Source organism: Theropithecus gelada, chromosome 9 (genome assembly GCF_003255815.1).
Source record: "Theropithecus gelada isolate Dixy chromosome 9, Tgel_1.0, whole genome shotgun sequence".
NCBI classification, from domain to species: domain Eukaryota; kingdom Metazoa; phylum Chordata; class Mammalia; order Primates; family Cercopithecidae; genus Theropithecus; species Theropithecus gelada.
The window spans coordinates 121,630,202-121,655,430 of record NC_037677.1 but is presented as its reverse complement, the minus strand read 5'-3'; the positions used below and the strand labels follow the sequence as shown (position 1 = coordinate 121,655,430).

Genomic DNA, 25,229 nt, shown 5'->3' with positions numbered 1-25,229 from the left:
CAGAGCCCTCAGATGGGAATCCTTGGCCTACAAAGGTGGGAGGCTGCCTTGTGGACAGTAGGGAGAGCAGGACGTGGAGTGGGTGCTGCAAGGAACAAAGGCCACCTGGAGGCATTCCTAGGAATTGGCTTCCCTCCTGGTGGTTGGGCTTTTGTAGAAGGCAGAGTCAGGGAGAGACTGGGGCCTTGGTTTCCTCCCGGGGTGCAGGAGGAAGTAAACATAACGGTGATACCTGGGTCAAGAAGGGGCTCCCCTCTAGCTGGGTGCAGTGAGTGTGGGGACGCACCAAGGCATCCATGCACAATGTAGCCTCGCCGCTGCCTGTGATGGGAAGGTTTGAGGTTCTCTGAACGTCGGCTAAGGTCCCCGGGGGCTGGCTGTTGGGCTGAATGTGGGTTCTAGTATTAACGTGGGTTTTAGTATTACTGAGGGTTCAGTAGACCGGGGGCGGGGGGCATGAGGAGCTAAGCAGCAGGGTAGGTGGAGCGGGGAGGGCTGTGCCTGACTCCCTCTCCAGGTTGGGAGGGAACAAGGGGAAAGGCTGGGGGAAGATGGGAGGAGGCCTGGCCACATGCATCTGTCCTGTTGGCTCCTTTCCCTGAGGACCCGCAGAGGTGGCCCAGGGTGCTGGGCGCTTCAACTTCCTTCATTGGTCAGGTTCTCTTCGTCCTCCTGCGCCACGTGTCTGGGGTTGCTGTGGTGGGGCAGCAGAAAAGGAGAGGCTTGCCAGCCTGGTTCTCCAGCCTTTGTGGGCTTCCGTTGGTCCTGCCTGCCAGAGTGCTCTTTGCTCAGAGGAGTCACCAGCAGTTGCTGGGAGCGGTAGGATGATGGTCCCTACCTGGGGATCAGAACAAGAATTTGCTGTGAACTCCCCTGGTGGAAGCAGGGGGCCAGGAAGCAGAGGGACCTGAATTCCCCGCCAGGCGGTCCCTACAGAGGCATGGACCTCCCTTTCTCCCCCCTTCCTCCTGCCCTGTCGTCTCTGCTGAGCAGGGCACGGGGGGCTTCCGCTGGGTGCACTTGAGTTGGCTTAGATTTGAATCTGCTCTTACTGCTGTGGACTCTGGCATGAGACCCTTTAAGCCTCAGTCTCTCCGCCTCGGAGTTGGGAATGATAACAGAATTACTTGATGTTGGTCATGTTGGCTGTTGGTGATGGGTTTGTTAAATCTGGTCATTGGGACTGCTCAATATTTGCATTTTCACAACAGCATGCGGCGAGTAGTGCTCCAGGACAGGACTTCGGAATGTTGCCATTTGTTGTTTCTTCTGAACGCGTCCTTTTCAAATCTGATCTGTAGTTTGTTTCTTGCCTAATATCCTGCCTGCTAAGTTTTACGTGCATTTCCTTTTTGGAACCACGTTTTATCACCCATGCAAAAAGAAGCTGCTCCAATCTTGGAGCCATGGTTAGGAAGTGCCTGCCATTCAGAAGTCAGTTGTAGTTTCCCACATGGTCGGCTGAACAGGAATGAGGCGCTTCCCTGTCCCTGAAGAGCCCACAGTGCGGAGGAGAGATGGGATATGTACTTCTGCTTTAGGGAAGTTATTAGGCTTTGAGAGTCTTTGTAAATACAACTTTGATTAGATTTGTTCATGTTGGCTTATTATTTCCAAGGCAAAAACAATCATTTCAAAAGACCAGACTAGCCTCTTTAAAGCGATTTCGAGTTTACAGTTGTGTTCAAATGCGTTCTAATTACACCCTCCAAACAATAAGCCTCTGTTTTCAGATGGAGAAAACAAAGGATTCAGATTGAAGGACTGCTCAGACACCCTCGGAAGAGGTGGCCCTGCCTGCGCTCCTCCCGGCTGCAGAGTACCCCACCAGCGTGTGAGCCTGTTTCCCTGTCCCCTGGTTTTGAGTTTCTGGCCTGATCGTTGCACGCTTGGCTTTACTGCTACTTTGTGAAACTCTCTGCTGAGATTTTAACTTGGGCACTACTTTCAGGGCACAATGGGATTGAGACACATCTTGGGGGATGGGTAGGCAGGTGAGCAGGTCTGAGGAGGAGGCTGGATCTGCCTTGACCTGTCCTCTCCCATCTCTGGATACTTCCCAGCAATCGGTGCTTGATGCTGAAGGTCATACTGAGACGGAGGCTATGGGCAAGAGTTTGCATCTGTGTGGTCCTCTGTGGGTGCTCACCTCACCGACCTGCTGTATGTGGATTTCCATGCACCAGATACCTGCCCTTAGAATGTGCCTGGCAGCTTGAGCAGGATTGAGGGATCTGAAACTTTCTCCTGGCTGCTTCCCCCATAGTCAAGGAGCTTTAGCAAGCAGGTGCAGGGCCAAGTTCAGGTATGTGGGCCACAGGCAGACCCTGTAAACCCAGTCATCCATTTTGATTCTTCTCTCCTTGTGGTGGCACTTGTCAAAACAGACTTCGTCTTCTGGGGCTGTCATTCTAAGCGTCATTTTGCCATACTGTTAAAATTTTCAGAGTGTTTGCTTGATTTGTGTTTATTGAAACTAAATTCATTAGGATGATGTGAAAATAGCACTCCGCTGTTTACCAAATCGGATTCTTGTTGGTATTTCAGTACATCATCTGTTCTCACTTGAATATCGTGGAATTTGTTGGTAAAGTGCTGTGCAGATGAAAACCCATATTTTAGTGGAGTTTTTTTAATTCAAATAAGTTTATAAGTATTATATACCCAAGGTGCTTGATTTGCCATTTGATTCAGAGTCAATATGAATGTGCGAATACTGGTGCTTGGCTTGGGCTTTGAGAGTTTGGGGGTGTGCTGGGAGACAGCTGTAAGGATTAGGACTCTACCAGGTGCTGAGTCTGAGGCGGTTGGAAATCCCCCTCCTCCAACTCCGCCCCTCGCCAGCTGTTTGACTGCTGCCAAGTCCCCCAACTCTGGGGACCCCAGGCCTTCATCTGTGAAATGGCCATTCCCATGTTTCTGACAGGGCTATTGGAAGACTTCATTGAAGACATTGTATTGGTTTTTCAGCACTTTCACATCTCTGGACTCAAATTGTGTCATAAAATTGATTACAAGCCATAGTTTATTTGACGGCATTTTTTTTTTTTTTTTTTCTCCCTTAGTGGTTTATAAAATGATGCTGGTCTAAGATTTGATGATATCTTAGACTTGAAGAACATGAACCAGTTTTTGCAAAAGTTTTAGAGTTTGGCATTTTCCAACAAAAGGGCAGTTGCTGGACTTTTGAATTGGTCAGCGACATTCCACTTGTCACCAGAGGATTTACTAGTTGCATTTCTAGAGTTGTTGGCCTCTCTTTTCTGATTTGATTCAGTGGTCAGATCATCCAGGGTTCTTGTGTTCAGAGACCCAGAGTGCTATAATGCTTCCAAAATAAGCCTGACCTAGGACTGAGACAGAAGGTTAGTATGGCGGAGACCACCAGGTGTCCACCAAAGGGCCCTGCTTCCCATCCACTCATGGGGACTTGCTGCTGGAGTGGCTGCCCAGCCACCACCCCAAGCATCTGTCGGAGGCCCCATGATAATTCCCACGTGGAATGTGGGTGGCAGTGTGTATCACTTCCCAGCAGCAATAATTAAGAAGCAAGTGTGCCTTGGCCAGTTTTTCTTCTGTTGACTGTCAGCTGGATGTGGAAAATCCAGCAGAGAATGCCTAGGTGCTGGGGGAGGATTCTGGGCGCCTGAATCACTCTGTGGAGCAGAGTTGCCCATTAGGAACATGAGCCTGATGTTCTTGTGATTTAGAAATCAAATTCTAATGTGTTGAGCTGATACACAATTTTAGGCTTGTTGGTTAAAGCAGACAATGTGAACATAAGTAGTACAGTGGGTTGGGTAGTCCCAACCTGCCGCTGCCCCTCTCCCTGTCCCACACTCCGCTTGGGTTAGATAGAAGGCAGCGCCATCTCCCATTCACCAGCCTAAATGAACCTCATGGCTTGACTTCACTCATTCTTGCCCATTTATTCACTGAGTCCTGTAGATTCTGCCCCTCCCTTTTGCCCTTGTTTGGGGGCCTCCCACCTACCTGAATGACATCCACTAAACACTTTGGGTTCCGCTAGGTACCCTTAAAGCCTGATTTTCAAACGCTGGAGAAGTTTAGAAGCAAGTCGGGCTGTAAAATTGCAGCAATGACCTGGCATGGTGTGGCAGCCATGAAGACGCTCCTGATCTTCTGCTTCTGGGAATGTGAGTGACTGGTGGTCCCAGCTGCTGTGTTCTGAATCCCATGGTGGAAATCCAGCACGGCGTTCCCAGACAGCCTGCGCTCTGCGGGCTGTTCCCAGCCGGGACAGCAGGTGAAGGCTCCTCCTCCCCAGCCTCCTGCCTTCCCTGCCATCTCATCTGCATCTGCTGTCAGACTTGCGTATCCCTCTGCCTCCCCGCCTGTCTGCCTCCCCAAGAAGTCTCTTCCAGAGCTGATCGTGTCTTGGCTTCGGTTTTTGGAAGACCTGAGCTAACACACATTGTATTTAAGATACAGTGGGTCATAGGCGATGCCCAGGAATTTTCTCCAGCTTGGACGGCAAGCTCTCTCCCCTCTTTGGGTTGCAGTGTGCCTCCCTCTAAAATGAGGGGCGATGCTTGGCAGTTTCTAGAACCTGTTCAGATCAAGGCAACCTGGGAGTTAGAGTTCTGCTGCTCTTGTCTGACAGTACAGTCGGTTTCTAAATATGCTTTTATTGTGCCTTCCCCACCATCTGGGTGAAGCATCAGTAATGAAAATGGAGTGGAGGCTGCATTGACCTTTTCGAGTGTCCACGCACTGTATTTTAACTGGGAAGTTGCATGTATTTTCTATACTTAATACTTTAAAAGCCTCTTGGGCCTCTTGAGAGGCTTGTAAGTGCAGCCCACGTGTGACTTGAGCTGGGAACGCAACTTCAGATTGAGAAGTCCCACTTTTATAGGACACAGCATTTAACAGCAGCTGCGTTCAAGTCGTGTGGCATTTAGCAGCGTGTTCCAAGTGGACCTGTGGTAATCATTTTGCTCTTGGGGAACCGTGGCCAAGGGCTGCCTTGCCTCCGAAGAGGCTCAGCGAGGGAAGGCTAGAAATCCTGTGGGCTGGCCAGGCATGGTGGCTCACACCTGTAATCTCAGCACTTTGGGTGGCAGAGGTGGGTGAATCACCTGAGGTCAGGAGTTCGAGACCAGCCTGACCTGATATGATGAAACCCTGTCTCTACTGAAAATACAAAAATTAGCCGGGCTTGGTGGTGTGCACCTGTAATCCCAGCTACTCGGGAGGCTGAGACAGGAGAATCGCTTGAACCTGGGAGTTGGAGGTTGCAGTGAGCTGAGATCATGCCATTATACTCCAGCCTGGGCAACAAAAGCGAAACTCTGCCTCAAAAGAAAAAAAATAAATCCCGTGGGCTATACTTGGGGGTTCTTTGCCCTGCTTCCAAGCCCTGTACAACCAGCATGTGGCACATGTCATTGTCCTGGGGTTTTCCTGTGGGGAGGGGGTGGTCCTTTTCGGTACAGGGTCCTCCTGTTTCATCAGCCTGCATCAGCACAAACAACCCTGACCGTGTCCTGGGCCTCCTTGAACTCACAGGCAGAGGTTGCTGCTCTGTCGTGTGCTGTTTGCAGACTTGGACTTGGAGTAGTTATTCTCCCTGTGCCTCCAGGGCCTTGGTCCTTGCAGGTGTTTCTGTGCTCCTCCTTCCAGAGACAGGCCTCCTATGAATCGTTCTGAGTAGAAGGTTCCCAGCTGAGGTTTTGGAGTCTCCTTTGGAAGGTCGTCTTGGTATTGTTTTCAGCCTCTTGTTGGGAAAACCAGACAGGCGGGCCTGATCACCTACGATGAATGTGCACACCACCCCCGGGTTCAGCGGGACACCCTGTGCCCCCAGCCCCAGTCATCTTCTGTTGGGCCACATTTCTTGGCTGAATTTCAGATCTTCACCTGGAGCACGGATCTCATGACCTGAGGTCAGCTTGTTTGTGGTTCTTTCTGTTTAGTTTTTCTTTGAGGTAAAACTTAGGGGAAGTGTTGGGAGGGAAGTGGGGATTGGTGGGGAAGGGGCTGGGAAGGGGAATGAGGTCAAATGAAATGCATGACCTTAAGTGTGCCGTTTGGTTAGTTCTAACACATGCACATACCTGTGTACCCCCAAAGCCCTCCCAAGAGCATACCGTCACTCCAGAAAGTCCCCTTGGGGCCCTCCCAGGCTTTCCCCACCCTCACCTCCCTGATCATCTCAGGCCACCACTGTTTGGGTTTCTTTTCCTTCAACAGAAGTAGTTCTGCTTGTTCTAGAATTTCATGTACTACTATATAATACATATATGTACATTATACACAGCATATACATGTATACATGCAATATGTATGTATATTGTGACACATGTACCTTTTTGCATGAAGCTTTTTTCATGCCACACACGTGATATATTTGAGATTTTTAAGACACGTTGGGCCAGATTATCCCCTCGTTCCTTTTTACTTCTGAGTAGTATTCCATTGAATGACTTGACCAGAGTTTCTTTACCCGCTCACCCATTGATGGACACTTGGGCTGTTTCCAGCTTTTCACTATTCTGAGCAAGTGGCTATGAACCATTCTCATGCATGTCTTTTTGTGGACATATGATTTCATTTCTCTTGGGTAAGTTCCTAGAAATGGAATTGCTGGGTCATGGAGTAGGTGTATGTTTAGTCTTACAAAGTGGTTATAACATTTTGTGCTTCCACCAATCATGTATGGAAGTCAGCTATTTTTTAAACCACCCTACAGAATGTTGGCTTTCTGCTTGGGTGGTGGAGTGGGGTGGGAGGGTGAGTGGGTAGGGCCCCCTCCTCTCCCTTGACCCCTACCTCCCCACTAGCAAGATGGGGGCAGGGGTCTGCACTGTTGACTCTGCTGGGCGTGGGCTGTGGAGTTCACATGCTCTGGAAGATGTGGCTGTGCCCTCTATATTAGGGTGGGGCCTGTTTCTCTTGGCTTTTCCTGGCTATTCTGAACAATTCTCGTTCCTTCATTCCTTCCCCACACCTCCCAGTGTCTCTCCCTTCCCACTGGTCTTCTTGTCCCCAAAATACCGTGCTCTCTGATGAAGCTCCAGGCTAGTAAGTCAAGAATGAAGGTCGTGGCCTTTGGTACCTGGTGTGTTCCTGGTTCTTTCTGACATCTGTGCCTACTGTTTTTGCATTCATGACTGACAGAAGTGGATTTTTGGAGCCTACTGATGGTCATGTGGTAGCACATGCTGTCCTAGTTTGCTTCCGTGTGAGGACGGACACTTGGCTAAGTAGGTGTTCTAAACAGCTGCTCCCAGAGCAGCCTCACCATGAGCTGGGCCACCCAAGAACCCGGCATCTGGGTGTGCTAGCCTCATTGGCCTCGGGAAGCTGCAGCCAGCTTTTGCAAGTCTCTGGGGTCATTACTTTTAGAAGCATGTTTTCTAGGGTTACTAGAATGTCCTTTAAGTTACTAGAATGTCCTTTTAAGTGGATTCCATTTTATGTATTTATATGCTACCACTTTCAAGAAAGTTCTTTGAGGACTCAAAAAGTAGATGCCGTAATAGGGGTTGAGAATTGGGGAGAGCCAAAATTGATTTTAAAATGCAAATACAGCAACCAAAAATTTCAGGACAGTTGCTATAACAGATATCTTAAGTTGGGCAGCTCTGTCTGAGTTTAGGGAAGGGCGACGTGTGTCCTTGAAGGAAACGCCTTGCTACAGGGAGCTGCGTGTCGGGCATAGTGACGGCTGTAAAGCGCCCTGCCACCAACCATGGTCTGCCAACAAATGCCAGGCCTGGGTTCCCACAACTGCTTCTTGTGCTTGAGATTGCTGGAAAGAGTCAGAAGTACAGACTGGAGGGACATTTAGAGGAGGCCATTCCATGTGGGTCCTTCTAGGGATACCGTTTGATTTAGGATAGCATTTACAATACCTCACCAAACACTGAGCCAGTTGATACAGATCTATTCTCCCAAAAAATTATTGATCTCAGCTGGGCTTTTGATAGGCATTTGAGAGAATACGATTGACATTCTGCTTTCTTCCCAGGAACTGACGTGCAGGACTAGCCCTGGTGACCTGCCGGCCTCTCAGATGTGCAGGTGGACAGTGGTTGAGGCAGGCCTGTTGGTTCCAGTGACACAGACATGAGATCAGGGCAGGATTGCGTTTGTTTGAGTTGTTGACGGGGACTACAGGGGGTGAGGCAGTGATGACAGTGGTTGCAGGTGAACTAAGTTGGAGGGGTTGAAGGAACATGCAGTTGGACGGAAGTATCTAGAAGGCAGGTGGTGAGGAGCCTCTGGAGTGCCTTTGATTTGAGAGCACGTGAATAGGGCTGAGGCAGAGTTGCCGTCCCTCCTTCGTCCGTGCCTACTTCATGTAACAACACTCTGCTGTTTCTTGTTTGAATTCTTTGAGGACAAGATTATGTCTCATTTAATTTCCAGCCTTCCTTACTTAATAGTACCTGGCTTGTTCGTAGTTGATGCAGTATTGGGATGGACAAAGTAGAGTAGAGAGAGAGAGAGAGTGTGTGTATGCACGTGTGTGGTGCAGCAGGCAAGACAGATGGCAGCTGAGAATGGGCTGTTGGCTTTGGCCATCAGAAGTGCGCACAAGCTCTTTTGGATGTGTGTGAAAGTGGTGTGTAAATGTGGAAATAGCTATAGATGTGTATATGTGTGTCTCTATGGTGGGGGGTGGTGATCGGAATAAAAGCTTGATGGCAAGGATCAAACAAGGAATGTCAGCACCTAGGGGAGCAGACAGTAGCTTCTCCAGGGCGGAGGCTGGGAGGTGCAAGCACGTCTGCCCTCACAGGGAAGGAACAAGTACGTGGGTTTCCTGATTGGGCCTGGCCCTGCCGTGTATTTTGGTCCATCTGTGGCTTTCTGCCTTTGCCGTCTCCATCCTCAGCTGTACCACATGTCAGTGTGTGGGGCCTGGCCTCATGGATGGCATTTTCTGGCGCTTCCTATCCATACCCTAGGAGCGGAGTTCACCACCCAAGGAAGAGAATTTTAACCTGAACCCAAAGAGAGAAGCCCCTTAACTCTTGTTTTTTTCACCCCCACCCTCTTGATGTCTTTTAAGTCCCAGTGACTTTTGAGTTTGGCTTTGGTTGGTAAGTTTCATGACTGCCTGTTTTTAAGTGCAATTAGAACTTAAGTGACCGAGAATCACAGTGTCTTGCTAGGTAGCATTCCTCTCCACCCTGCGAAGTGAGCTTCTGAGAGGCTCAGTGACTTGCCTGAGGTCACATAGTTGGACAAGGCAGAAAAGCACCAGCGGCTGAGCTGGCCCTTTGCGAGGTGTGTCCGGCAGGCCTCTCCCAGGCCACCGCTGCACTGCGGTCTAGCGGTACAGGCCTGAGCCCTGGCTCCTCCTTACCCTCCCGCGACCTCAGTCCACTCCTGCCTTTTAGGTGGAAGGCATTGGCTTTGGCTTGAGACTGGGTTAGGCATGTCATCTGTTTGGTTTCTCGAATGCTCAGCCCTGACACTTCAGCTGTTCTTAGGATCACCCTCGTTGGTTGGGGATCGGGACTGACTTGTTTACACTTCTTCCGATTTGAGGGAAATACCAAGAGACTGGCAGAGGGACAGCCTGAGCTGTGGCTCCCTTTCTTAGCACAGATCTCAAGAACTTTCTGCTGCTTTTGCTGTCGTCTCTGCTGGATGTCATCTCTGCTATGAGGTACAGCAGTTAGGAAGCACTCGCGTCCCCATCACTCTGATCACTCTGTTGACTGGTTTTTGGACACTGAGTGACCCCATTCACTCTATCACTGTTGACTGGTTTTTGGACAGTGGGTATGCGACGTGTGTGACCCATGCTTAACCCACTCGGAGCCATTATCTGAGCACTATTTGTCAGGTGCTAAGAAGGCAAGCTTCAATTGACTTAAGTTCCAGGGGGGATGTTTGCTTTTTATGAAAATGATGCTTAGTACCTCCTTACCAAGACAATGGCAGAATAGACCAGACTTTTGCCTTCAGAGATTCCCAAACACTGGATATTGACAAGGTTTGCTTTCCTTAAGTTGAGAAGAGGCTGAAGTATGAGGCTTATCTGTCTCTCAAAGCATTTTAGAAGAAAGATATATCTATGCTCTGTGTTTAAATATAGCATGGTGTTTGCTACTCGGATGGCAAATAAGCCATTGAATATGTAGGTCATTGACTTATGAGAATGAGTTTGGAGTTTTCTTTGCATCTGATTAACACTGTCTTACAATTGGGCTGTTGATGCTACGCCAAAATTGGGTTACACAGAGTTCAGCAAGCCATCTGGGAAGAAAACTGGAAGAACTGTGAGAGGATACCTCTGTCCCCTTAAGGTGGTAGGAGTGTGACTTGGTGTTGAGCCCTGTGGCTGCAGTCAGTGGCAGTGGCACCAGCCGCTCCCCCGTTACACTGGGGAGAAACACATCGGAGTGCCGTGCGTCTGTACATACCTACCCGGAGGGAGGGGCAGAGGCTACACTTCATCGAGATAAATGCCAGTGGTGTATTTTAATACATTCTTGATTCAGAAGGCACTGTTTGGAATTGCATATTTAAAAGGAAACTGCCATCCCCTTTTGAAGGTATGTGACATTTAAAAGATCTGTAGCAGAAGATTGGTTTGACAGCTTTGAATTATAATTGAAAGAGTTTTTGTTTTAAAAAAGAAAATGATTACTTCTATTTTAAATGTCATCACAAAGACATAAATATGTTTAATCAAATTATATATTTAATTTATGTAGAATATAATTTCTGTTTGTGTGGAAGAGTCACTGGCTTGTGTGTGTTTTAAGCAGCTTTAAAGCTAAGCAATGTTGATGATTTGAAAGTGGTTCAGCTTTTTGAGTAAATGGCTATTTAAGGGTTTATAGAATTTCAAAAAATAGTATTATTAGAATCTATATATTTTTTATGTATGCACATGTACCTAGTGGCACATTTTGGGAGAGGGAGGTACTTTTATTATTGTTGCTGAGAGATAGTAAAGATAAACTGTCAAATGAATTGAAAAAAGTGTAACCCTGAAGATAATAAAGGCGGAAACGGCAAAGACGCTCCTGCAATTTTCTTCTTTTGGATTCTTTGAATCAGCAGGGAGTTACCGGGAGTGCTAGTATCTAGTATGCCAGGTCTCCTTAAAAGGGAGGCAGCAGGGGAGGCCCAGGAAAAGACACAGAGTGCCACAAAGACCTTTCGGGTGATACAAAAGGCTGGTGTGGCGTTTGAGGGCACCAGCAGGGTCCCCAGGCTCGAGAAGCAGGGGCGTAGCTCTGGGTCTCCCCTGACCCTGGCGATCTGCTAGCACACTCCAGCTCTAGAACTTTCTTTGAGCAAGCTGGGTGTTGGAAGCCAGCCAGCCCAGCGTACAACTGTGTGTGTCAGCTGGGGACAGTCTTGGCCTGTTCCAGCCTGCTCTGTAGTTTTGATTTAGCCAGACTGGGTCAGGGAGTCCTGAAGTTATTACCCACCAGAGTGGCACTTGCCCAGCACAGAGCCGCCCCGGGGGCTGGTTTTCTCTTCTGGTCTGCCCTCTCCAGGGCTGCTCTGTCAGGGAACGCGCCCTCTGTTGGGTGTGGCCCTGGGAGGCCTGGGCAGCTGGCAGCACCTGGGCGAGAACAATGAGTCAGTCATGCCCGCTCCCAGGAAAGAATTGACGTAGCATGAGCGTCTCTGCCAGCTCCAGTGGGAGAAGGTCAGGGTTCAGGAATTGTGAGCTCTGGCTTCTCGAGAGACAGGATGCATCCCGGGGCCCCTGGGGAGCCGGAGGACTCGAATCCCAGTTGAGTGCGTAAGCAGTGTCAACAGGGCCAGCTCCTCATGGCCCCTCCTTGTAAGCGCTGATCCCCTAAAGAAAGGAATTGCCCTACTTAGTGGCCAGCGTGAGCTAAACCACACAAACCAAAAAATGACAAATCTGTTTGTTATTTTAAAAATTAAACTTATTTTGAAGCAATTGCAGATTCACATACAGAATGAATTCACAGGGTAGGAGAAGGTAATACAGGAGATCCCTTAAACCCTTTCCCTGGTGCTCTCCAGTAGTAACATTGTGCAGAGTTCTGGTAATAGCAACACAGCGGAGAAACTGACATGGATAGAATCCATGGATACTATTCATGTGTAACATGTACTCGTTTGGCTGTGTATTTAGTTCTGTGCAATTTTAGCATGGGTAGGTCTCTTTGTACCAGCCCAAGAATCCCCCCTTTTCCCTTTTATAGTCACATCCACTTCAGGTGGCCAGGACAGTCCCCAGCTGAAGCACATGGTCGACACACATGAATAGACACAGCTGACCAGCTTCTAGGACCCAGTTTGCTCAAAGAAAGTTCTGGAGTTGCTGTGTCCTACCTACTTCCTGGTCTTTAAGCCTGGCAACCACTAATCCCTTCACCATCTCTCCAGTGTCATGTAAGAATGTTATATAAATGGAACCCTACAGCATTGCAGCCTTTGGGGACTGGGATTTTTCACTTGACTTAATTCCCTTTGAGATTCATTCGAGTTGTTGCATGTATGGCTGGTTGGTTTCTGTGTACTGACTGGAAGATTTTTGACCCAGCCTTTGACCAGAACACTGCGGAGGAGGAAATCCATCGTGGAAACCCGAGAGTGACAGGACCCTTGCTTGCTTGGTGACAGGTAGAGCTGGTCATGTCCACAGCCCCCACTTACCTCGCCCCATCTCAGCAGACGTCCGTAGGGTTGTATTGGGAGTGACTTTTGTACCGGTTGCTTTGGCTGATTTTGGAAAGAGCAGAAGAGCCCCCTTCTCTTGGAAGTTTTGTTCATTTTGTTCGTCTGTGTTGCATGTTTTCGCACAGTGTGCATTGACTGAAACGTGAAGAAACAACACTTGGGATAAAGGGCTTTTGAGTCTCGGTTTTCTTTCTTGGCGCTCATGCTCCGAGAATAATAATACGTGTGGTGCGGGCCCGGTGCACCAGGCGAGTGCGGGCTGTGCTGGCGTGGTTTCTCTAGGAGGAAGGCCTGTTGCACCTGTGTGGCTTTGGCATGCTTCCGTGAAAACTGTAAAACTACAAGTCCCGAGAATCTAATTTCACAGTGAAAATGTTGAGTTGTTCATTCAGAAAGCACACTTGCACTGCATTTTAACGTACATACTTGTGTGTATTTATATGTTCATCATGTGAGAACAGCATTTGTGAATTGCTGCCCTCATGAACATCCATGTTAAAAGGTTGTCCATCCTTTCCAAACTGCAGACATGCAACTGAGTAATTACGTCTGTGTGCACGTTAGTTCAGGATTCCCGGTGTTAGTGACTTGATGCACATAAATCAATAGATTATATATATATGTCCTTTAGGGGCTCTGCAGTTATTTGTTTCCTGAATCAAGACTGTAAAGCTAGCCCTGCTGCTGCTGGTAGGCAAGTGCCGTTTGCTCTTTGGGGAGCCAGGACTGGAAGGTCACTTGGTTCACAGGCCTGGGTTAGGGTGGGCCGCAGGCTGCTCTGGAGTTTGGCTTTTCTCTCCCGTCCCGGATTCCCCCAGTAAGAGGCTGCGGCACCTGCATCAAGGACCATCACAGTTGGGTGGTCGGAACTCACTTTGGTTGAATGTGAAGAGGCTGCTGTTTGGGAGGTTTCACTGCCATTCTGTGTTTCTTGAGCCTGAGTGACAGCGTGATGGGGTGGAAAGTGGGAAGGAGTTTGTTGCTGATGGTCAGGGGGACCCAGGCCTTAGTTTCCCCGTTTCTAGATGCTGTTGTATTCGTCTGGCATTGTGATTGATTAATTCTTAAAAATAGAAGGAGTTGCTTCTAGAGGGAATATATTTTGGACCCAGGAATTCAGTTCTGTCTTTGGGTGCTTCCTTCAGGGCTGTGTTTGCAGAGTTTCTTCACATGCTATTTTCTGTGACATGCATAGCCTTGTAAATGGATTTTTTAAAGTACAGTGTCTGAAAAGTGAGTAGTTTCTACATGGTGGGTTTAGCAGCTGCTGCATTCCACAGCAGGGATACTCTTCATTTTCAATTGAGACTTCCCCCAACCTTGAGGTTTGGGTTCATAATTTAGTTTAAAATTAAATAGAACCCGGTTTCCTTCAGGCCTCTTTTTCTTTCCAGGGCTGTGGATTCTCGAATTTAACAAGCCATGTGAGTAAAGCATTTGTTAAACGATACAGCTAATACTTGGGTGCCTCCGGTGTTCCAGGTGCCACGCTGAGCACTGTGCATTTGGTATGGCCTGTGCTTCCCATTGTGGCGCCATGAGGGAGGTACGGGTGACCACACCTGGTCTCCTGGGGGAGGAAGAGAAAGCCGAGGCAGGGAACACTTTCCTGGGGTCACTCACAGCCTCACCCAAGTGCTCCTCACCATCGGTTGGTCTCTGAGCTTTCCAGGATAAAACTTAGATTCTGTCTCTGCTCTCGTGGATCTGCCCATCTAAAGCAGTTACGGAGCAGGCAGCCCATTTATATAATGCCTTTTGCAATACGTAAAGGGTTGGGGTGAGGTCATTGTCAGGGGAAGGAATGTGAGAGAGTCAGGGTCAGGGGGCCGATATCTGGCCACGTGAATTTTACTAACTTCGCTTTCCCAGTCAGTATTACGCATGTAGTCCACTGATCAGTAGTGTTGACATGGGCGGGGCAGTTAGCTGGGCTTGGTGGCCCATTCCTGTACAGGAGGCTGAGCCTGGAAGAATACTTGAGCCCGAGAGGTAGAGGCTGCAGTGAACTATGATCGTGCCACTGCACTCCAGCCTGGGTGACAGAGTGAGACCCTGTCTCTAAAGAAATTCGTTGATCGGGCGCCGTGGCTCACACCTGTAATCCCAGAACATTGGGAGGCCAACGCGGGCAGATCACCTGAGGTCAGGAGTTTGAGACCAGCCTGGCCAACATGGCGTAACCCTGTCTCTACAGAAAATGCAAAAATTAGCTGGGCGTGGTGGTGCGTGCCTATAATCCCAGCTACTCAGGAGGCTGAGGCAAGAGAATCACTCGAACCTGGGAGGTGGAGGTTGCCGTGAGCCGAGATTGCACCACTGCACTCCAACCCGGGCAACAAGGCGAGACTCCGTCTCAAAAAAGAAAAAAGAAGTGCTGTTGATATGTAAAGCTGGTCACGCTTGTAAGTAATTTTTCAGGGATTGTGGACTTTGAGCCGTTTGGTTCTCACGTCATTTCTTTCTAAATGCCACTTCCTGCTCATCCTGCTGGAGTCTAATCTGTAGCCAAGGACTTGGCTGGAGCCCGCTGGGAAGTCTCCTTTGCCTGGGCCCTGACGGGGCTTTGGCTGTGCCTCTTTCCCGGCATTGGTTGGGGTCCCAGATCCTCGCTGAGGCAAGGGATTCCCACTGTGTCTGTCCAGCCCACCAATTCTCTCCCAGGTTGATTGGCTATTGGAATTAACACATCTTCACTGAAATCCTCAAGAGAACGTCCTTTTCTATATTGAACTTGCATGAGGGTGGAGGGACACTTGGCTTTCTTCCAGACCCACCTTTGTAGCACAGCAGTCACACAGGGACTTACATCCCAAATGGGGCCACTGTGCAATGCTGGTATGGCCCGAAAGCCTGCAAGGCAAAGCAGCTGAGGCAGCAGCCCACTTTCTGCACCCCAGCTTCAGAGCCCTCCTGACAGGAGCTCACAGCTCACATGTTTCTGTATTATAGGAAAGCGTGCTCTTTGCAGAAAACAGAAAAATACAGGAAAGTATAAAAAATTGAAGTACATGATTGTTATGTTACACATTTTAAAAGTCCTTTTTAATCTTAGCATGGAGAATAACACTTTGGATCTATTCTGTCTCTTATGCATATATGTATATACTAAAAATGAGATTCACTGAAGAATGTTTTAAAATATAAATAAAATTTGAATACTTGTGTCATATTTTATTTTCCATTTGACCTATAAGTATTTTTCCTATATCTTTGAAGTGTTTTGAAATACTTTTAGTAAATACACAATTGTTGAGATGGATAGTGTCTGACCAGGAAGAGTTTATCCTACTCTGGTTTTCAGCATGGTCTGGTACATCTTGACCATTTCTCTAAGGATTCCCTAGGGGTAGAGTGGCGTGGGCCATGGAACCTCAAGTTTCCAGAAAAGATGCCCACTCCTTCCCCCGCAGTGGGAGGGGGTGTAACCCCTGCTGACCCCTCAGAGCAGCCAGTATCCATCCTGCTTTTGGTCCAGGGATCTTGTATTAAAACCTGCCAGCTTAGAGGTTCCATCTCTCACTGTGGTATGGGCGTGTGCTCTGAATGTCTGAAGACCCGTCTGCTCACCTTCTGGCCCTGTGTAGGGCCTATAGTAAATACATAGTCTGGCCCTTGTTAGATCAGGTGTCCTTGGGGTGCACTGTGGAAAGGAGCTCAGAAAAACCCCTCTTGGTCACCCGATCAGGGGAAAGCAAGAACAGAGCCTGACACCAGGATGCCCCAGCTGGTTAGTAGTGGCCACTGGCTGGAGTGAGCCATCTCCTATGTCTGCTCGTTCTGGCAGGTTCCTGACCATCTCACAGGGGTGTGTGCACCTCCACCAGCAGCCGCCTTGTCCACTTCCGGTGTGGAATCATGGAAGACCAGAGACGGACGCCTTCAAGTGCTTCTGAGTTGGGTTGTGGTTTCTACTTGTCCTTCAGAGCTGTGTGCCTTTGTGGGGACCTCAGGGCCAGGCTTTCCTTTGAGCCAGGCTGATTTTAAGGCCCACCCCCCCACCTCCCACTGCCCTGGTCTCTTTCAAGTTCAGGTGATCTCCTAGCTTGTCTGTAAGTAGGACTGTCGTGCGCCCACTCAGGTACAGGTGTGTGGGGGTGCAGCCAGGCCCCATGAGCCTCAGGTCCAGGTTGCTCACACCGGCTGCCTCTGCTTCCGTGGCCCACGGGGCAGCTTTGGGTGTGGGAATGCAGCTTGAATTCACAAAATAACGTCGTTGTGTGGGCTGCTTGCTCGTGGATCCACTTTTTTTCCCCCTTTCAAAACTTGGCCCACGGCAGCCCCGATCAGCAGCACCCGTTTATCAATTTGTTCCTTGTTCCTTTCTCCAGTTGTTGCCAGGACTCCCATCTGGCATTCTCCCATCTCACGCCCTTGTTTATTTCTCTGTCCTGGAGCCACTTCGGATGGGGCAGTTCTAGAAGCCCAGCTAATGCCACAAGGGCAAGTTCCTTGTCACCCAGCTAGTCTCAAGTCTGTTGACCCTGTAGTCGAGAAGAGCCGAAAGCTGAAAGAGCAGGGGAATGGTCACATTAATTGACTACATCTGAGACAACACTGGGAACATATCCTATTTTATTTTTCTTTAAAAAGTGGCAGGATTCCAAGACTTCCCTTCCAGGTTTCCACTGCTTGGCCTTCTATTGGAAGACAAGAGTTCTAAAATCTTGGCTGTTGGGCCTTTTTACATTCTTAAAACTTAAAACCAGCTGAATATATTTAATATTATAAAATTTCCATAAACACTGTCTGACAAAGGCTGTGTATGTCAGGTTTCTGCCTAGAGGGCATTTTTCTTCTTGGAGTTGAAACTCTTGGGCATCGGGGGCTCATAATGAAGTGTTGATTTGACCTGAAGTGCCTCCGTGCCAGTGTGGCTGTATAGGGACATGGAAAGAATTAGCTTTCGGGGTTGTTTTTTTTTCCCTCCCTGAATAAAGGATAATTGTTTCCAAGCTAATTAATATGGTTTATTTATTACTAGGCAATAGTTGGTGGAATTGAATCTCAGGAAGGAATCATCCAGCAATGCTAAAGTGACAGCCTCTCGGGTAAACCCTGTTCATTCCTGTCCAGTGTGTGTCAGACACTTAGCCCTTTGATGGACATTGTCATTCTATTGTATTTTTTTTCCCCCATGTGCCAACCAAACCAGGACTCCACGCTGCTTCCTGCCCAGTGAGCTTGGCCTTTCTCAGGGTGGGCTTGTCCTTAAAGGCTGACCGGGCACATAATGACTATGGTGGGGTTGGTGGGTGCCGCCCCAGGCAACACTGGGTTGTGCTGTCATGGTAGCAGCCTGAGGTCCTTGTTAGAGGGCATGGGTCATACGTGTGCCCCACTGTGTGGGGCGTGGTGGCAGAGTTGAGAAGTGAGGAGAGGTGGCACCTCCCACTGCCGTTTGCTCAGGGATGCCTGTCTTTACCCCCGGCAGCCCCTGCAGGACTGCACATGACTTCTTCCTCCCCCCGTTACGATTTGTTGCGCCGCGCACCCTCACTGCAACCTGAAGATAATCGGGGCAGAGGAGGGTTAGGAAGGCCAGGGAGCGGGATGTTGCCTTGTGGGAGAGCACAGGTGTGGCCCATGTTCACACACAGGTGGCCAGAGACCCTGCTGAGGGTGGCTGGGGGTGTGTGAACCAGGAGCCACTGTGGTATGCAGGAAAGGAGGTGGGCAACTGAGTGCCTGTCCCTGGTCATTCAGGGAGCCCATGGGTCCTCTGTGCTGCTTCAGTGGCCACTGTACTGCCTCATGCCGCCATAGGCAGGTCAGTTTTGGGGCAGAGCATTTGGCTTCTTGATGAGCTTTTGCCCAAGGCTTTTCCTTGACCGCTGCCCTTGAACTTGAAATCGTTGGGAGGATCTGCTGTGGGATGTGTGGGGAAAGCCCCTGGCACTGCTTTCCATGCCATCCACTCAGGGACTGGGAACCAGCTCCATGTCTTCATTGTGGTCCAACCATTGAGAGTCCTCCCCTTCTCACATACTGACTGATACCCTGAGGCAGTGCCGTGTGCTCTAGGGAGTGTCAGGCTGGGAGAGGAGGCTAGCGCCGGGGTATCTGAGCTGTGTCTGGATGCCTCCGAGGGGTGGGGGTGATCCCAGGCCTGTGGCTTTAGCTCGGCTTCTGATTTACGACTTCTGATTTGGCTGGGCTTCTGTGGGTCCCACTTTTAACAGCCCCATGGTAAGTCACCCCTTCTGACGGGGGCCTGAGTGCAGGGAGGAGGGGACCAGAATGTAAGGAGGAGGGGGCAGAGTATGGGGAGGAAGGTGGGACGATTCCTGGAGTACCCATGTGACGGGCCCATTTTGAGAAGACCATCAGCATGGATGCCAAGGGAGTGTCTGTGAGGCAGAGGGAGTTCACTCATCCTTAAAGACGCCTTGCTTCCAGAAACCCCAGGCCAGCCATAGGGCACCGTGACCTGCACACTGCCTGTCCCTCCGAGAGGCGTGGGTACAGGCCTTGGCCCCAGAGTGTGCTTGGGACCGTGCTAGCACAGTCACTGCATGCTTTGGGCAACAATGGGGTGGGGGCTGAGTGCTGGCTTCGGGCCTGGAGTCGGTGGCCCCTCCTGAGTCCCTGGGGCAGGGACCAAGTTTCTGTTTTGTGCCTCTGGGGCTTGGCACAGTCCTGGTACTGAGTAGGTGCTCAGGAAATCCCTGTTGAAAGGGTCCAGGAGTTTGAAGTCATAGTTGGTGCTGCATCGAGTCCAGAGAGGAAAGGGGTCTGTGGGGAAGCCTGCATGTTTGTGGTGGGCAGGGAGGTGGCGTGTAGGGGGCAAAGACTGTAGACTACTTTGGCCTGCTACCGTGCCCTGTGCTTGGGAGAGAAGTGCAGCATTCTGGATGGTTCTTTACGCAATCCCTCTTTTCTGAGCACAGCCACACCACAGGAGGGCAGTGAGGCCTCCTTTCGAGGGAGGGGAATGCCTGGGGTGCCTAACCATCAATGACCTGGTTAGGACTATTGGATTCTTGTGCTGAATGTCAACTGTTTATGTCACGAGTTAGGTAGAGATGAGTTTCTTAGAAGATGTGGATAACAGCCTCAGCCTGGAGACATGTCTGGTGTTTGATGATGACACGCAGTTATTGAGTGCTTGCTGTATGCAGGCCTTGGGGCAGATCATCCACGGGTTCTCTCTTTCAAAGGACCTGACTACCTTTGAAGGTAGATGCCATTACCTCTCAATCACAGGCAGGATACTGCTTCTTAGCCACTGATGCTGGCCTGTGGAACCTGGGATCGATTCTTGCTAACTCCTTGTTCTTTCCCTTGTCCCTTCCCAGAGCCCGTTACCTGTGGGAAACTTTTGATTGCCTAAGGGATGGTTTTGTGGACACATTCTGGTTTACTCTTTTTAGCAGTAAACATGAACGGTGCTTCCTGGTGTGTGAGGAACACAGCGTGCAGTGGTGCTCTGTGCAGCCAGACCCGTGGAAACCATGAGTCAGTTTCAGATAAGGCTTTCCAGGGTGCATGGGCCCCTTTAGGATCATTCTTTCTCCCCTAATGTGTGCCCACGGTGAGCTGAAGTTCTGCTCCCTGGCTGGTGTGATCCAGCTGCATGGTCAGCCTCAAGAGGAGGCAGCAGGAGGTGCCCCGCCTTGAAGCAGGGGTGATGAAGCCTCTGCCATCCACGGCGGGACAGTAGATGGACTTAGGAGCTCAGACAGCCGAAATGTGAGTTGGAGCAGAAAGCCTCACATCCTAACGAGAGCTGGCACACGTGAGCTTCAGATGGCAGAAATATCATTAGAAATCCCTCTTGCAGAGGAAGTGTGGGTAAGCGGGCACTTGGTTAGATGAGTGCTGCTCACAGCAGGTGGCATGGTGGGGGCCAGGCTGGGTTGAGCTGCTTGTGTGGCCTCTGTTATCTGTGCATTTGGGTGGGTGGGTACCCGTTCTGTGCCATGCGGAGTACAGAAACTGTTCTGAAAGAACGCCATTAGTTCCAGTGAAGGCAGGCCCAGTCCTCCTGGAAGGAGCCACGCCAGAGTTCCCTGGGCCCCCATCAAGACCTTTTTAGGGCTCATCGAAGGCTTCTAAAGGTTCTAGTCTCATTGAGTTTCTAAGAAAAGGATTTATTCACTACAGACCTAAGTAATTTTTGTATGCCTGACTTAGTATAAGAGCAAAAAACCCAAGCGTGGCGGTGGGTTGGGGGGTCCTGTCTAGGTATTGCAGCCTTAGTTGTGAGCTTTCTATGTGTGGAAAGTGCAGGAACTAGTTGACCACAGTCTGGCTGGGACCCCCACCGCCGAATCCATCTCCGGGTGCTGCGGTTCTCTTCTGGGATGTGTGAGAGTACACACCCCCCCGTCATCAGCTATGGGCAGATCGCGTTTGCCAAGGGATGTTTAGTAAGTTCACACAGGTTGATGATACAGGCCAAAAATAGGACCCTTCTCTCTGGCCTGAAGCAGCCAAGGGAACTTGGAGGGGGTGAGCATGCTGACCGGCAGTTACACGCCGAGGCCACTTCAGCTCTTGCGGTTGCTGGTTCAGAAGCAGTGGTGATTTTAATCAGCTAAGTCATTTCTGCGTCTCGTCGTATACTCCTGGAAGTTCTTAGAGAAATCTTGCCAAGAAAATATCCCCTGGTGAATCCTCGGGGCGCTAGTCCACGCCGCACTGTCAGCAAGTATCTGCTGAAACAAGTATTTTTGAATTTTTAGCTTTTCTGTAGCTCCAGTCTTTTTCAAGTACTTCTTTTGACCTTCAAGTAACAACGGGCACTTGCTTTAAAGATTCTGACAGTCTTCCAAGCCTTTTAACATTCTTATTCCACTAAATAAGCTGTCGTCGTTCACTGGGACAGGCAGTCCTGGCTTGAAATTCCATGAAACGTCACCTCCTCTGTGAAGCCTTCTACAAGACAGAGTTGTCTATTTCCTGCTTAATTTTACTATGAAATATCTCAAATTAGAACCTGTACCCACCACCAAGATTAGGTAGATGTTCACATGTTGCAACGTTTGTCTTCAGACGTTGTTCAAAAACAAGTAATTGTTTTTTTGTCATTGTTAAGGCGTACCTCCCCAGTTCCTTTTCCTTCCCGCCGTCCTTTCCAAAAGGGACTACTTCCTGAAAATACAGTCCTTTATGTTTTTGAAATTCTGCATAAACCATTTGAAACCATTGAAGGAGAAAGTCTGTGACATACTAAGACAAGCAACACTAACCAGGAGTATAAATTCTGTTTTGCAGTTAATTAAATATTTGATTCCCTACTATGTTTCAGAGATGTATAAAATGTGATTAAGTAAAAGGCATTTAACTTTTAGAGACTTGGAGATGGGCAGGGTATATAGTAGTCTGCCAGCCAGAGTAGGGAAGATGTTAAAGAAGATAACCTGTGAGATGGGTTTTGAAGAGTGGATAGGAGTTTGCCTGGCAAGTTCTGCCACCTCAAAAGAATGGTTCCTTGGCTGTTAGATGCTTGTGTCATTATAGGCTTGGGATTACCAAAAAGCTATGCTTGTCCCTCCCTTCCTGACGCTTCTGAGGCTGGAATGTCTATGTCTCCCATCTACTTCCTTAGGAGGTGTGGGTTACAGGGTGGTGTGGGGGTACAGTTGGGAGTGAATTATTACTTGACCTTGGGTACATGATAACTTTGAGTATAGAGTCCATGCTTTTCCTGAGTACTTCTTCAGAATGCTTCCTGCTTGGTTCTAGGTGTGAAGCAGGAGCTGGCTGTCAGAGGACTCGTTCAATTCAGTGGAAAGAGTAGAGAAGCGTGGTTTTCTTTTGAATGGAAACCATGGGTATAGCGGTTCTTCTTTATGACTTGCTACGTAATCATGCGGGAGAATGCCTGTCACGGGATTGGATCCTAGGAGATTAATCCCATTGCTAATTAAAAGCCCCATTAAAAGAGGGAAAATTCTTTTAGGAATCTATAGCTTCCTAAGATTTGAATGGTTTGAAAAGTAGAATGTTGGCTGGGCATGGTGGCTCACGCCTGTAATCCCAGCACTTCGGGAGGCCAAGGCAGGCGGATCACGAGGTCAGAAGTTCGATACCAGCCTGGCCAACATGGTGAACCCTCGTCTATACTAAAAATACAAAAATTAGCCAGGCATGGTGGTGCGTGCCTATAATCCCAGTTACTCAGGAGGCTGGGGCGGGAGAATCCCTTGGACCTGGGAGGCGGAGGTTGCAGTGGGCTGAGACCGCGCCGTTGCACTCCAACCTGGGTGACAGAGTGAGACTCTGTCTCAAAAAAAAAAAAAAAGGTAGAATGCTGGCTGAGCATAGTGGCTCATGCCTGTAATCCCAGCACTTTGGGAGGCCCAGACCAGTGGATCACTTGAGGTCAGAAGTTCAAGACCAGCCTGACCAACGTGGTGAAACCTCATCTCTACTAAAAATACAAAACTTAGCCAGGTGTGATGGTGGGCACCTGTCGTCCCAGCTACTCAGGAGGCTGAGGCAGGAGAATTGCTTGAACTCGGGAGGCGGAGCTTGCAGTAAGCCAAGATCACGCCACTGCACTCCAGCCTGGGTGGACAGAGTGAAACTCCGTCTAAAAAAAAAAAAAAAAAAAAAAGGTCAGATGCAGCTGGGAATGTGGTTCGTGCCTTTTTGTATATTAACCATTTGAAACTTGGTTGTAAAGTGGGGTTGGCAATGTCAGGCCTGGCTGTAGCAGCTCATTTCTGTAGAGTATGCCTCTCCCCTCCCTCATGGGGCTCGAGCAAGACTACCTTCATACATGGGCTCTCCAGTTACATAGCAACTCCAGTGTTAAATTCCATCTTTTCTTCCTGGAAAAACCGTAGAAAGGACACCTGGACATGCCTGCTGCACAGGTGTCTGCCTTTCCCATCAGCCGCAGAAGGAGGAACTTTGCGCCCTGCACTCCTCACAGCTGTGTGTGCACAGGAAGTGATTCGGACGATGTGGGTCCCACCCTGTATTCCTTCTCTGTTCCATGTAGAGCAAAATAAATGGGAGTGCTGTTTAATGCATCACCTCGGTTCATATTGCATTTGCCAAGAAAGTGCAATTTTATTGAACATTAGGATTGAATTCTTAACTGAGTAATCAATTTCAGAAGTAAGTTAAAATGCCTTCTATTAATGGACGACTGCAACCGTTAATCAGAGTTACAGTAGATTAACAGTTGTCAGCATTTCTGCTAATAGCACTTATAAACCGTGGGCTCATGAATTGCACTTTATAATTCCATATTTCTCAAAACAGTTGGTAATACTTTTTGCTTGAAGGTATTGATTCTTTTGTCCCTTTGCTTGCTACTTGGAGATGTAGAGAAAGCTAAATGACATTTTCACGGCGACGACACAATATCACCTGCTTTTGCACACTTGGCTCAGTGTCAAAATAGATGGAAAGAGTTCATTTGTTCTGGTGCTCTACTGTTTAATTTGATCTGGTGTGTGACTAAAGCAAGACAAATAGTATTTTTAATGAAACCATTTAATAACCTCTGGTAGCTTAGAGTCGAAGGCATTGGAAAAATGCAATTAAAGGATGCCTAGATGTAAACAAACAAACAAAAAAAATCACTACCTCAACTTCACTGACTCCATTCATTTTGCTTTCAGGGTTTCATCACCTTAAATGGTTTTGAACCAATGAAGCTGTATTCCCTTAAAAAGACGGACAGCCCATCGTGTGAACTATAGAGTTTGTGGACAGACTTATATTGGTGAGTTATTGTGAAATATCTCCAGGTAAAAGTTCAGTTTTCTAGAATCCCCTTTGCAATGTGTTTTCAATTAGTTGATGAGTATGGATTGCCTACAGCCTCTGGCTGTTTCATTGGGATGTCTAATCGCGGGATCATATTGATTGTCTTTCAATTAATTGCATCTAGTATTTTCATTTATCAAAAGCAAAATACATGTAATTAACTCTGAAGCAATATAGTTCAGTGTAAAGTGATTTTTGTTGCTGCTGCTGGTGCTATAGAGATAAGTCAACGGAAATTATACGACAAGGAAACTCAAGTCAGAATGAAAATAGTGTTAGGATTTCTCGATGTTATTAATTAAAAAGAATAAAAATGAATTAGAGAAACCATCTCATGACACCCCGAGTCAGTCATAAGTGGTAGATGGATGTCTTTAGGAAGAAGACGGCTTGCGGATGCTGGCACCTCTTCAGTCAGCTTAGACTTTTAGTGTTACCAGCCCCTAGGATGTCTGGAACATACCATGATTTTTCTGGGGGAGTAGATTGGGAATGTGGGTGCAGGCTGAGATGAGCATTCAATCCCAACCGCACTCATATTGATTGATGGAGTTCAATCCTGCACCCGTAGCAGGGTTTTGGGATTCTAACTTTCATTTCGGCATGCCTTTAGCCATTTTTCACAAAACCTGGATCTTACTTAAAGTCTCAAAGTGGCAACTTCTCTGATGGAATTGATTTTAATCTTGCTTTTTTAAAAAAACATTTTCTCCCTGAGGTAACAGCGTCATTCAAAAGCAGGGGAAACCGCTAGCCAATTGATTGTGTCCTGTCTCTCTCACCTGTCACACTCCTGGCAGAGCCTTGAGGGGACTCGCTTTGGTTCCCAGAAAGGTTTAGGT

At 48.6% G+C, this 25,229-nt stretch overlaps 1 protein-coding gene across 6 annotated transcripts in view; it reads left to right on the top strand.

The window, feature by feature from the left end:
- CTBP2 (C-terminal binding protein 2) overlaps positions 1–25,229 on the top strand; it is a 172,012-nt gene that overhangs the window by 25,588 nt on the left and 121,195 nt on the right. For 3 of the 6 annotated variants that reach the window (XM_025395706.1, XM_025395707.1, XM_025395705.1), the window contains exon 2: positions 24,240–24,343. The exons of 1 other annotated variant lie outside the window; for it this stretch is intronic. The gene's annotated coding sequence lies outside the window, so the exon portion shown is untranslated. Of the gene's footprint in view, positions 1–1,733; positions 1,835–24,239; positions 24,344–25,229 lie in introns of all 6 variants that reach the window. 2 more of the 6 variants (XM_025395708.1, XM_025395709.1) reach the window with 1 other exon arrangement.